We start from the raw sequence: 10,163 nt of genomic DNA, 5'->3' as shown, positions 1-10,163 counted from the left end.
CTGCAAAAGTGTGACGAAAGATCTCTGAATGACATATCAACAGCTCCCCCGTAGATACACATCCAGCAACCTCTGAAGTATCTCTCTTAGGCTCACTGATACCTGATGCTCCTCTCAGCCCTCCTAAAGTGCGAACAGGACTCTAGGAACCCTTGGGAGTGGCAGGACATCTCCTAAAGACTGGGATACCTGTACATCCTATTAGGAAGCTTAGAGCGCCATACGGAGGACTTGGAATACCTTGATAATTGACTCCTTCTCGCAAACCACAGGTAACACAAGAAAGAGTGAACTCAGAGCCTAGCATAGTGCCTCCCACTTCAACTCTGTGGTTGATAGCAGACTCGCTCTCACAAGAGTGAGCTAACCCCTTTGTGTCTAAGCAAGGGGCCCAAACACACTAAGCGCTTTAGACAGAAAGTGAAGACCTTAGGTCAGAGATAACTGAATAGGCTCGAACTCCTCTAAGATGACACAGGACCAGAGCACATATCCACAGCTCTGCCAGGGATCATTCCTTTGACATCACAGAATTTAGTTCCTAATCTAGTCCCAGCACCTCCGGTCCTCTAAAAAGCACCCAGATGAGAAAGGACCAGCAAAAGATCACAAGAAACATGAAGGATCAGAGAGAAAATCACCTCTAAAAGAAAACACTCGATCTCCATCAACTGACACCAACGTACATGATGTGATGAAAGGGTTGGAGGAAGAATTCCAAATACAGTTTGTAGGAAAACTCAACGTAATTGAAGAGAAAATAGAACCCCCCAACATAGAGAAACCACAAGAACAATTCAGGAAATGAATTAAAAGTTCTCCAACGAAATTGAAATAATGCAGAAAACACAATCAGAAATCCTGGCAATGGACGAAACATTCAAGGAACTCCAGAATACAGTGGAAAGCCTGAAGAACAGGATGGATCATGCAGCGGAAAGACTCTCAGAGCTGGAAGATTATGCCGATGCACTGTACAAATCAGAGGGAGAAAGGGAACACAGAAACAGAAGATGGGACCAGCGCTTACAAGAAGTGTGGGATTATGTAAAAAGCCGCATCTCAGATTGGTCAGGATTCCGGAAGGGGAAGAGGAATATTCACTAGGGCTGGAAACCTTATTTCACGGAATACTGGAGGAAAATATGCCAGGCCTGGCCAGAAATCTTGATATTCAAATACAAGAAGCACGCAGAACTCCTGGGAGACTCAACGTGAAAAGGCAATCACCTCGTCACGTGGTCATTAGGCTGACCACAGTAAACGTGAAAGAAGCAATCCTCCATGCAGCAAGAGGAAAACAACAAGTAATTGATAAAGGAAAGCCTATCAGACTAACAGCAGACTTCTCATCTGAAACCTTACATGCAAGGACGGATTGGGTGCCTATCCTTAATCTTCTAAAACAGAATAAAGCCCAACTTAAACTCTTTATCCAGCAAAATTAAGTTTCATCTATGAGGGAGAAATACAGACCTTCTTAGACAAGCAATCACTGAAGGAATTTGCAAAGACCAGACCAGCCCTACAGGAGGTTCTCAGACTTGCCGCATACCCCGAACTGGGCAATCGACACTCCTCAAAGTAAAATCTTCAAAGACGTAAAGGCTAGAACTTGAACCGCACGATGGCTCAAGGAGTAAGACAAAGCGACAAGACTTCACCCAACAATATGAATGGAAATCTTCCTCCAATTTTAATCCTGTCAATAAAAGTAAATGGTTTCAACTGTCCTCCGAAGAGGCATAAACTGCCAGAATGAATAAAAGTCCACAAGCCTAGTATCTGCGGTCTACAGGAAACACATCTAACCCACAAAGATGCCTTCTGGCCGAAGGTCAAGGGATGGAAAACTATCCTCCAGGCAAACGGAAGTCAAAAGAAAGCAGGGGTAGCTATACTATTTGCGGATAACATAAGCTTTAAAACAGCAAGAGTAAAAAAGGATAAAGACGGCCACTTTATAATGCGAAAGGGAAGATCCAACAAGAAGACTTAACCATCCTTAATTTTTGTGCACCCAATGCAGGAGCACCCAATTACACAAAACAAGCCTTGTCTGATCTAAATAGCATGTTTATAAATACTGCCCTATTAGCAGGGGACTTCAACGCTCCACTGAATGAACTGGATAGGTCCTCCAAACAGAAAATAAGCAAAGAAACAGTGGGCTTAAACAGAGCTCTTGAACAAAACGTTCTGACAGATCTCTGCAGAACATTCCACCCAAATAACGTTGAGTTTACATTCTTTTCAGCAGCCCAAGTTCCTTTTCCAAAATTGATCACATACGAGGCCACAGATCAGACCTCAAAAAATTCAAGAAAATAGAAATTATACCATGTGTCTTCTCTGACCATAGTGGTATAAAATTAGAGTTCAATTGCTATAGAAACACTCGACGCTTCACAAAGTCTTGGAAACTAAGCAATCTGTTATTGAAGAATTATTATTCCAAGGAGGAAATTCACGTGCAAATCAGAGTTTCTCCAAACAAAATGACGACAGAGACACATGTTGCCAAAACCTGTGGGATACAGCAAAAGCATCTCTGAGTGGAACACTAATGGCAATAAATGCTCACATAAAAAAAAAAAAGCCTATGTACTGAGAACCAAATTAATAGGCTCGAGGAATGGGAAAACAGAAGAGCAAACCTAGTCCAATCCTAGTAGAAGAAAAGAAATAACTAAGGTCAAAGCAGAACTAAATGAAATTGAGAACAAGAGAATTATACGTAAGATCAACAAAACCAGAAGCTGGCTTTTTTAAAAGATAGACAAAACTGATAGCCCTCCTGCTAGATTGACAAGAACTCAATGAGCAGGGACTCTGGTAAACTCAATAAGAAATGAAAAAGGAGCAGGCACAACAGATACCACAGAAATACAAAACATTACGTTTGACTACTATGAAATCTTATATGCCCCAAAACTACATAATGAGGAGGAGGAAATGGACAAATTCCTGCATTCTTACAACTTTCCTAAGTTCACCCAGGAGGTAACAGAATTTCAGAAGAGACCGATGTCAAGCTCACAAATTGGAGCAGTAATTAGTAACCTCCCCAAACAGACAAGGCCCGGACTAGATCGCTACACATCAGAGTTTTACCAAACATACGAAGGTGAACTCATAACTATACTACAGAAATTATTTCACAACATTGGGAATGATGGTATCCTTCCTAACTCATTCTACAAATCCTATATCTCCTTGATACCAAAACTAGGAGAGGACGCAATAAAAAGAGAATATTACAGAGCAATATCCCTCATGAATATAGATGCAAAATTCCTGAACAAAATTTTAGCAAACACAAGTCGCCAGCACATCAAAAAAATAATTTACCATGACCAGGTGGGCTTTATTCCAGGGAGGCAATGCTGGTTCAAGATATGTAAGTCTATAAATGCAATTCACCTCATAGATAAAAACAAGAACGACGACCGTATGATTCCCTCAATAGATGCAGAAAATGTATTTGAGAAAGCCCAACACACCTTTACGATAAAGACTCTTAACAAAATAGGTGTAGGTGGCTCACACCTTAAAATTATCAAATGCGTTTATGACAAACCCACGGCCAATATCATTCTGAGTGGGGAAAAAATGAAACCATTCCCACTTCGAACTGGAACTAGACAAGGATGCCCACTATCGCCTCTTCTATTCAACATAATGCTTGAAGTCCTCGCTATAGCAATCAGGCAAGACAGGGATATTAAGGGCATCCAAGTGGGGGCAGATGAGATCAAACTCTCGCTCTTTGCCGATGATACGATATTATACCCAGAACACCCCATGGATTCGTCCAAGAGACTCCTAGGTTTGACAAATGAATTTGGTAAAGTCTCAGGTTACAAAATCTATATACAGAAATTAGAGGCATTCATATATGCCAGGAACTGTCAAGTTGAAACTCAAATCAAAAATGCAATACCTTTTACTATAGCCTCAAAGAAAATTAAATATCTAGGAATATGTTTGATGAAAGACTTATACAAGGAGGACTATGAAACGCTAAGAAAAGAATTTGTAGAAGATGTAAACAAGTGGAAAAATCTACCTTGTTCATGGATCGGTAGAACCAATATTGTTAAAAGGTCAATATTACCTAAAGAGATCTACAGAATAAATGCAATCCCCATCAAAGTACCACCATCATTAGTTACAGATCCAGGAAAAAGAATTCTTCACTTTGTATGGAACCAGAAAAAACCTCGTATAGCCAAAGCAATCTTAAGTACAAAGAACAAACTGGGAGGCATCAGAATTCCTGACTTCGAGCTGTACTATAAAGCAATAATACTGAAAGCATCCTGGCACTGGCACAAGAACAGAAGCATCGATATTCGGAATGGGACTGAGATTCTAGAGATGAAACCATCTGCATATGGTAACCTAATCTTTGCTAGAGCAGAAAACATTATACATTGGGGAAAATGCAGAGGAATGAATCAGGATCCCTAGCTCTCACCTCTCACAAAAATCCACTCAAGACGGATAACAGACTTAAACCTAAGGCACTTAAGAATCCTAGAAGAAGATGTTGGGAAAACCCTTTCAGACATTGGCCTAGGCAAAGAATTCTCGAGGAACACCCCCAAAGCAATCACCGCAGCAACAAAAATAAACAAATGGGACCTGATCAAAATAGAAAGCTGCACAGACAAGGAAACTATCACTGGAGCAAATAGACAACCTACAGAATGGGAGAAAATATTTGCTGTCTACAATTCCAGTAAAGGTCTGATAAATCTAGGATCCATCTAGAACGCAAAAGAATTAACAAGAAAAAAATCAAACAATCCCGTCAAGAAATGGGCAATGGAGATGAACAGAAACTTTTCAAAAGAAGACAGAATAATGGCCTGCAAACATATTTAAAAAAATGCTCCACGCCTCTAATCATTAGAGACATGCAAATCAAAAACACCATGAGATATCACCTAACCACAGGGTGATTGGCCTGTATCAAGAAATCCCAAAACAACAAATGCTGGCGAGGATGTGGAGAGACGGGAACACTCTTACATTGCTGGTGGGACTGAAAATTAGCGCGGCCTTTGTGGAAAGGAATTTGGAGATACCTCAAAGTGGTACAAATGGAAATACCATTCGACCCAGCAGTAGGATTGTTGGGCATCTACCCAAAAGAACATAAGACATTCTATTATAAAGATATCTGCACGCGAGTGTTTGTGGCAGTGCAATGCACTGTTGCAGGGACGTGGAGACAGCCCAAGTGCCTGTCGGTTCATGAGTGGATTATTTAAACTTGGTATATGTTCACAATGGAATATTACTCAATTCTTCTAACGAACGGCAGTGAGCTAGCACCGCTTATATATCCTAGATTAAGCCCATTACCCAATGTGAGGTGACACAAGATCAGAACAATGGGCTCCGCATGCGTTCGCCATCAAATTGCTCCTGACTGATCAACATTATTAAGGTGCTCAAATGGTGGTGGTGGTCGTCAGGGATTCGGGGGTTACGGGGATAGACCCACATCTGAGGGATGTGGTGAGCATTGTGGAGGCAAAGGGCATACCTCTAACCCTTGCTTGGGAGAGGCAAAGATATAAAACCTAACCAAAGAAGAAAAGAAAGAACAAAGAATAAATAAATATTAGAAAATAATAAAAGATTCTGTGTACGTTTTAAGGTTTTAAGGTGTATGTTTTAAGGTAAATATGAATTATGTACATAAACTTTATATAGAGCCAATCCAATTCATCTAAATGGGAAAAATGGTCTTTGTGTTAACGTAGAGTTTTATCGTTATTTGCCGCTCACTTTCTGATCTTCAGTGTGGCGTAATTCCAAAATTATTAAGTATGAAATGTCTCATGTCCTTAAGTACTAAGAGTGACAGTTGATATCTCTGACGTTCCGTTTGGCACTTCTTTTTATTGTGAAGGTACATCCTCATTCTTTCAGTTGCACATTTTGGCTTGTGATTACCTTTCACATTTTTAGAGCAATTTTTTCTGAAAGCATGGATAAGTCAAAAATTCATGTTATTTTTAGGTATGTGTTCTGTTGTGGAACAAATGCAGTGCAGACAGCTTGAAATATCAATGAAATGTTTGGGAAGGATGTGGCCAGTGAACACGCAGTACGTCCATGGTTTAAGAAGTTCCGTTGTGGTCATTTTAGTCTTGAAAATGAGCCACATAAATGACCTGATATCAACATGGATAAGAACAGCTGAAAGCTGTAGCAGAAGTGAATCCATCTCAACCTACCTGTGAATTAGCAGCAAAGTTTGACGTCACTATTCCAACAATATTGGACCATTTGAAACAACTTGGCAAGGCAAAGGAGTTGGATAGGTGGGTTTGCATGAGTTAGAGTATCACAAGAGAAATCATCTCCAAGCTTGCCTCTTTACTGTCACTACAGGAAGGCGAACCATTTCCGCACTCTATTGTTGCCTGTGATGAAAAACGGATTGTTATTGACAATTGCAAGCATTTGGCACAATGGTTGGGTAAAGATGGAGCGCCAAAACACAGTCCCAAATATAATATTCACCCTCCAAAATTAAGAGTTTATATTTGGTGGTCCAGTGCTGGTATTATCTGCTACAACTCCCTGAAACTTGGTCAGTCCAGTGGCTGTCTACTGCAACCAATAGGATGAAATAATGAGCATGCTTGCCATTAAGCTCCAAGAGGGGCCATAGAGACAGGCCATTCCTCGTTTTTTATTATTTGAGGATATTACGGGGGTACAAATGTTTAGGTTATGTGTGTTGCCTTTCATCCCATTCCCCCCGCCCCCCGGTGTGAGAGCTCCAAGCGTGACCACCCCCCAGATGGTGTGCATCACACTCATTACGTATGTATATAAACATTTCCTCCTCCCCTTTCGCACCTGCCCGATGCCCGATAAATATTATTCCTATATGTCCACTTAGGTGTTGATCAGTTAGTGCCAGTTTTCTGGAGAGTATATGTGGTGCTTATTTTTCCATTCTTGGGATACTTCACTGAGTAGGATGGGTTCCAGCTCTATCTAGGAGAACACAGGAGGTGCTACATCGCCATTATTTCTTATGGTTGAATAGTACTCCATCGTGTACATGTGCCACGTTTTGTTAATCCACTCGTGTGTTGATGGGCACTTGCGTTGTGCCCTCGTCTTTGCAGCTGTGAGTTGGGCTGCTACGGACGTTCGAGTGCAGATGTCTTTTTTATGGAGTGTCTTTTGTTCTTTTGGGAGGATGCTTGGGGATGGGATTGCTGCATTGAATGGTAGATCTACCTGTATCGCTTTGCGGTATCTCCATATTGGCTTCTACAGAGGTTGCACTAGTTGCACAAGACAACCCTCGACCACATGTTGCACAAACAGTACTGTTCAAACTATAGCAGCTGGACTTGGAAACTCTCTGTCATCCACCGTATTCACCAGACCTTGCAACAACTGACTACCACTTCTTCCTGGCGTTGGAACACTTCTTGCAAGGAAAAGTATTGATTTCCCAACAAGCTGTGGAAGACTGCTTTTGCAATTTAATCACCACTCGCTCTCCAGGCTTCTTCGCTGCTGGCATAAACAAGCTAGTGTTAAAGGAGAAAACTCTGTCTACAGTTTAGGTGCATACTTAGATTAATGGGACTGCTTCTTGTTTTAGATATAAAACATTACACTTTTGATTCAAAATCTGATGATAGTGAAGACATAGTGACAACTCATTTTTACCTACTGGATTTTTACAAATTTCTCATTTTGCCAATTTAAAATCATTAATAAAAACATTGAAAGTTAAAAAAAATCCCAAATATCATTATTTTAGTGCTCTTTCTATTTACATATCTAGGAGGCGTAAGTATCTTTACCCCATCGTTCTAATACAGTAGTGAAATGATGGTAACCTGAAGATTTGGGTGTTGATTTGACTACGCCTCATTAAAGAAAAATTCATGGACCTAAGTTGCCAGCATTAGCCATTCTAGAAATGATTTCTACAGAAACAGAAGCATGAGTGCATAACGACTAATATATAATGATTATAAATATATGATATCTTGCCATGGCAAAGAAGTTAACACCATTATTCTGAAAACAATAAATGGCTAAAGAAAATGTGGTATCCTTCACATCCACTGAGGGCATCGGTACATATACAGTTTTAGACATGGAGACCTTAAGACCTATAAAACCTCAGGAGATTGCAAATATATAAAACTATCACAATGTCATATGTCAAACCACTATCTCCTCATGAAAAATGAGCCTGGTATGATAGATAGATCATAGATGTAAAGACAGATGAATTGATGGATCCTTGGGTTAGCATGGAAAATTTAATTTCTGTAATAGGGTAAATGATTAAATACATCACTTGTAGAAAGCAGAGAAGAAATGTCAAATATACCTCTGTCTTAAGTAATTTTCTACTCTTCTAATGTGTTCCACTTCTCTACAAAGAACTGATAACACTTGGTACCAACTTAAGCCTGGAAGTTTTCTGTATATTAAGCAAAAGAAGAGAAAATTCAGAAATCAGTATTAAGAGCTAAAACACATTCTGGTTTTAGTGTGTCAGGGTCTCAAAAGGTAAAATATATTTGGATTTACTAGTTGTATGCTATGTAACCTCCAAGGAAATCCTTAAGCAAGCAGTCCATTGTTCTGAATTTTGGCTTTATACCCCATCTAACTTCATCGATGTTACCTCAAATTTTTCTACTGTGCAATGCTTGTGGGCCTCTATTCTCTTAAGATCTATGAGCAACATCTTTGTGTGTGGTGTGAAAATAATCGCAATAAATGTTAATGACTATATTTGCTTTTATGTTCCGTTATATAGCACATGGAACGGGAAGGCATTAGGGCAGCACGGCATTAATTCCCTCTCTGCAAAAGAAGAGATATGTCACTTTCAGTGATCTTGCCAAAAAGTATAAAGAATTAATCCAGTGCCAGACTACATGACCACGTGGGGACAAGTATGAAACATTTAAGGCATGGAGTTGTTTAGCTTGTTTTCATAACAGAAAAAAAAGTGAAGAATTTAAGCATATGAATAAAAATATGTAAATGTGTTCAAAAATATATCGGTAACTTCTCCATGATATGATATGCTAAAATGTCTGCATTAAGGAGAGAATACACTTGACGTATTATGAGGGCATCGATTGTTAAACACCAAGTAATACACAACCTACTTGGCAATATTCTTAAGAAGTATAGTAACTAATATTTGGACTAGTTCAATGGGACATATTAAACTTTCTATTGAAGTGTAATATACACATAGAAAAGTACACAGACTAAAATTGTATCACTCAATTAATTTGCATGATCCCCATATAGCAAGTAACCACACACAGACCAATATGGAAATGTTACATGCATTCAAGAAATTACCCAAAACCATACCAGCAACAATTCAAGAAACTATCCAGAAACAGCTAGATTCTATCTCACATATTTTACGTGCTTTCAAAACCATCATGCAGAGAGATGTGGAAACAACCCAAGTGCCCATCAACACATGTGTGGATTATTAAATGTGGCATATGTATACCATGTAATACTGCTCAACTACAAAACAATGGTGAATTCGCACCTTTTATATTATCCAGGATAGAGATTGAGCCCATCCCTGGAAGTGAAGTATCACAAGGATGGAAAAACAGGCAACACCTATACTCACCATCAAATTACTAGTAACTGACCAACGCTAAGAGGTCCACCTGGTAGTAATACTCATTGGGTGATGATCGGGGACATTAAGGGGTAAACCCACAACTAATGGAAGCAGAACACACTGCATGGGGGAGGGGTACACTTGTAGCCTTGGCTTGGGAGAGGCAAACGCATTACATGTGACCAAAATGTTTGTACCCCCATAATATCTTTATAAATAAAAAAAAATCATGCAAGAAAATAACTACATGAAACAAAATTTAAAAAGATTGCTACTACATTTTAAAACAGAATTTCATATACGATTTCCCATGTAGCACAAATGAGAAGAAAACTTACACAAGTCAAGGCTCAACTATTAAATTAGAAGCAGAACTATACCCCTGTATGACCACGAAGACCTTATGAACCATGAGTCTCAATTCTAAACCCCACAAATAAAGCAGCTGAAGAAAATCTGATAATATTTTATCATGATTTGCTTTCACTATAAT

The 10,163-nt window shown here is 39.4% G+C and overlaps 1 protein-coding gene across 50 annotated transcripts in view; it reads right to left on the bottom strand.

Annotated features, from left to right (window-relative positions):
• LOC105868796 (uncharacterized) overlaps positions 1-10,163 on the bottom strand; it is a 253,234-nt gene that overhangs the window by 170,302 nt on the left and 72,769 nt on the right. The window lies entirely within an intron of this gene.

This window comes from Microcebus murinus, chromosome 7 (assembly GCF_040939455.1).
Source record: "Microcebus murinus isolate Inina chromosome 7, M.murinus_Inina_mat1.0, whole genome shotgun sequence".
NCBI classification, from domain to species: Eukaryota; Metazoa; Chordata; class Mammalia; order Primates; family Cheirogaleidae; genus Microcebus; species Microcebus murinus.
The sequence above is the reverse complement of the archived record's forward strand: the minus strand, read 5'-3'. Positions and strand labels throughout refer to the sequence as shown.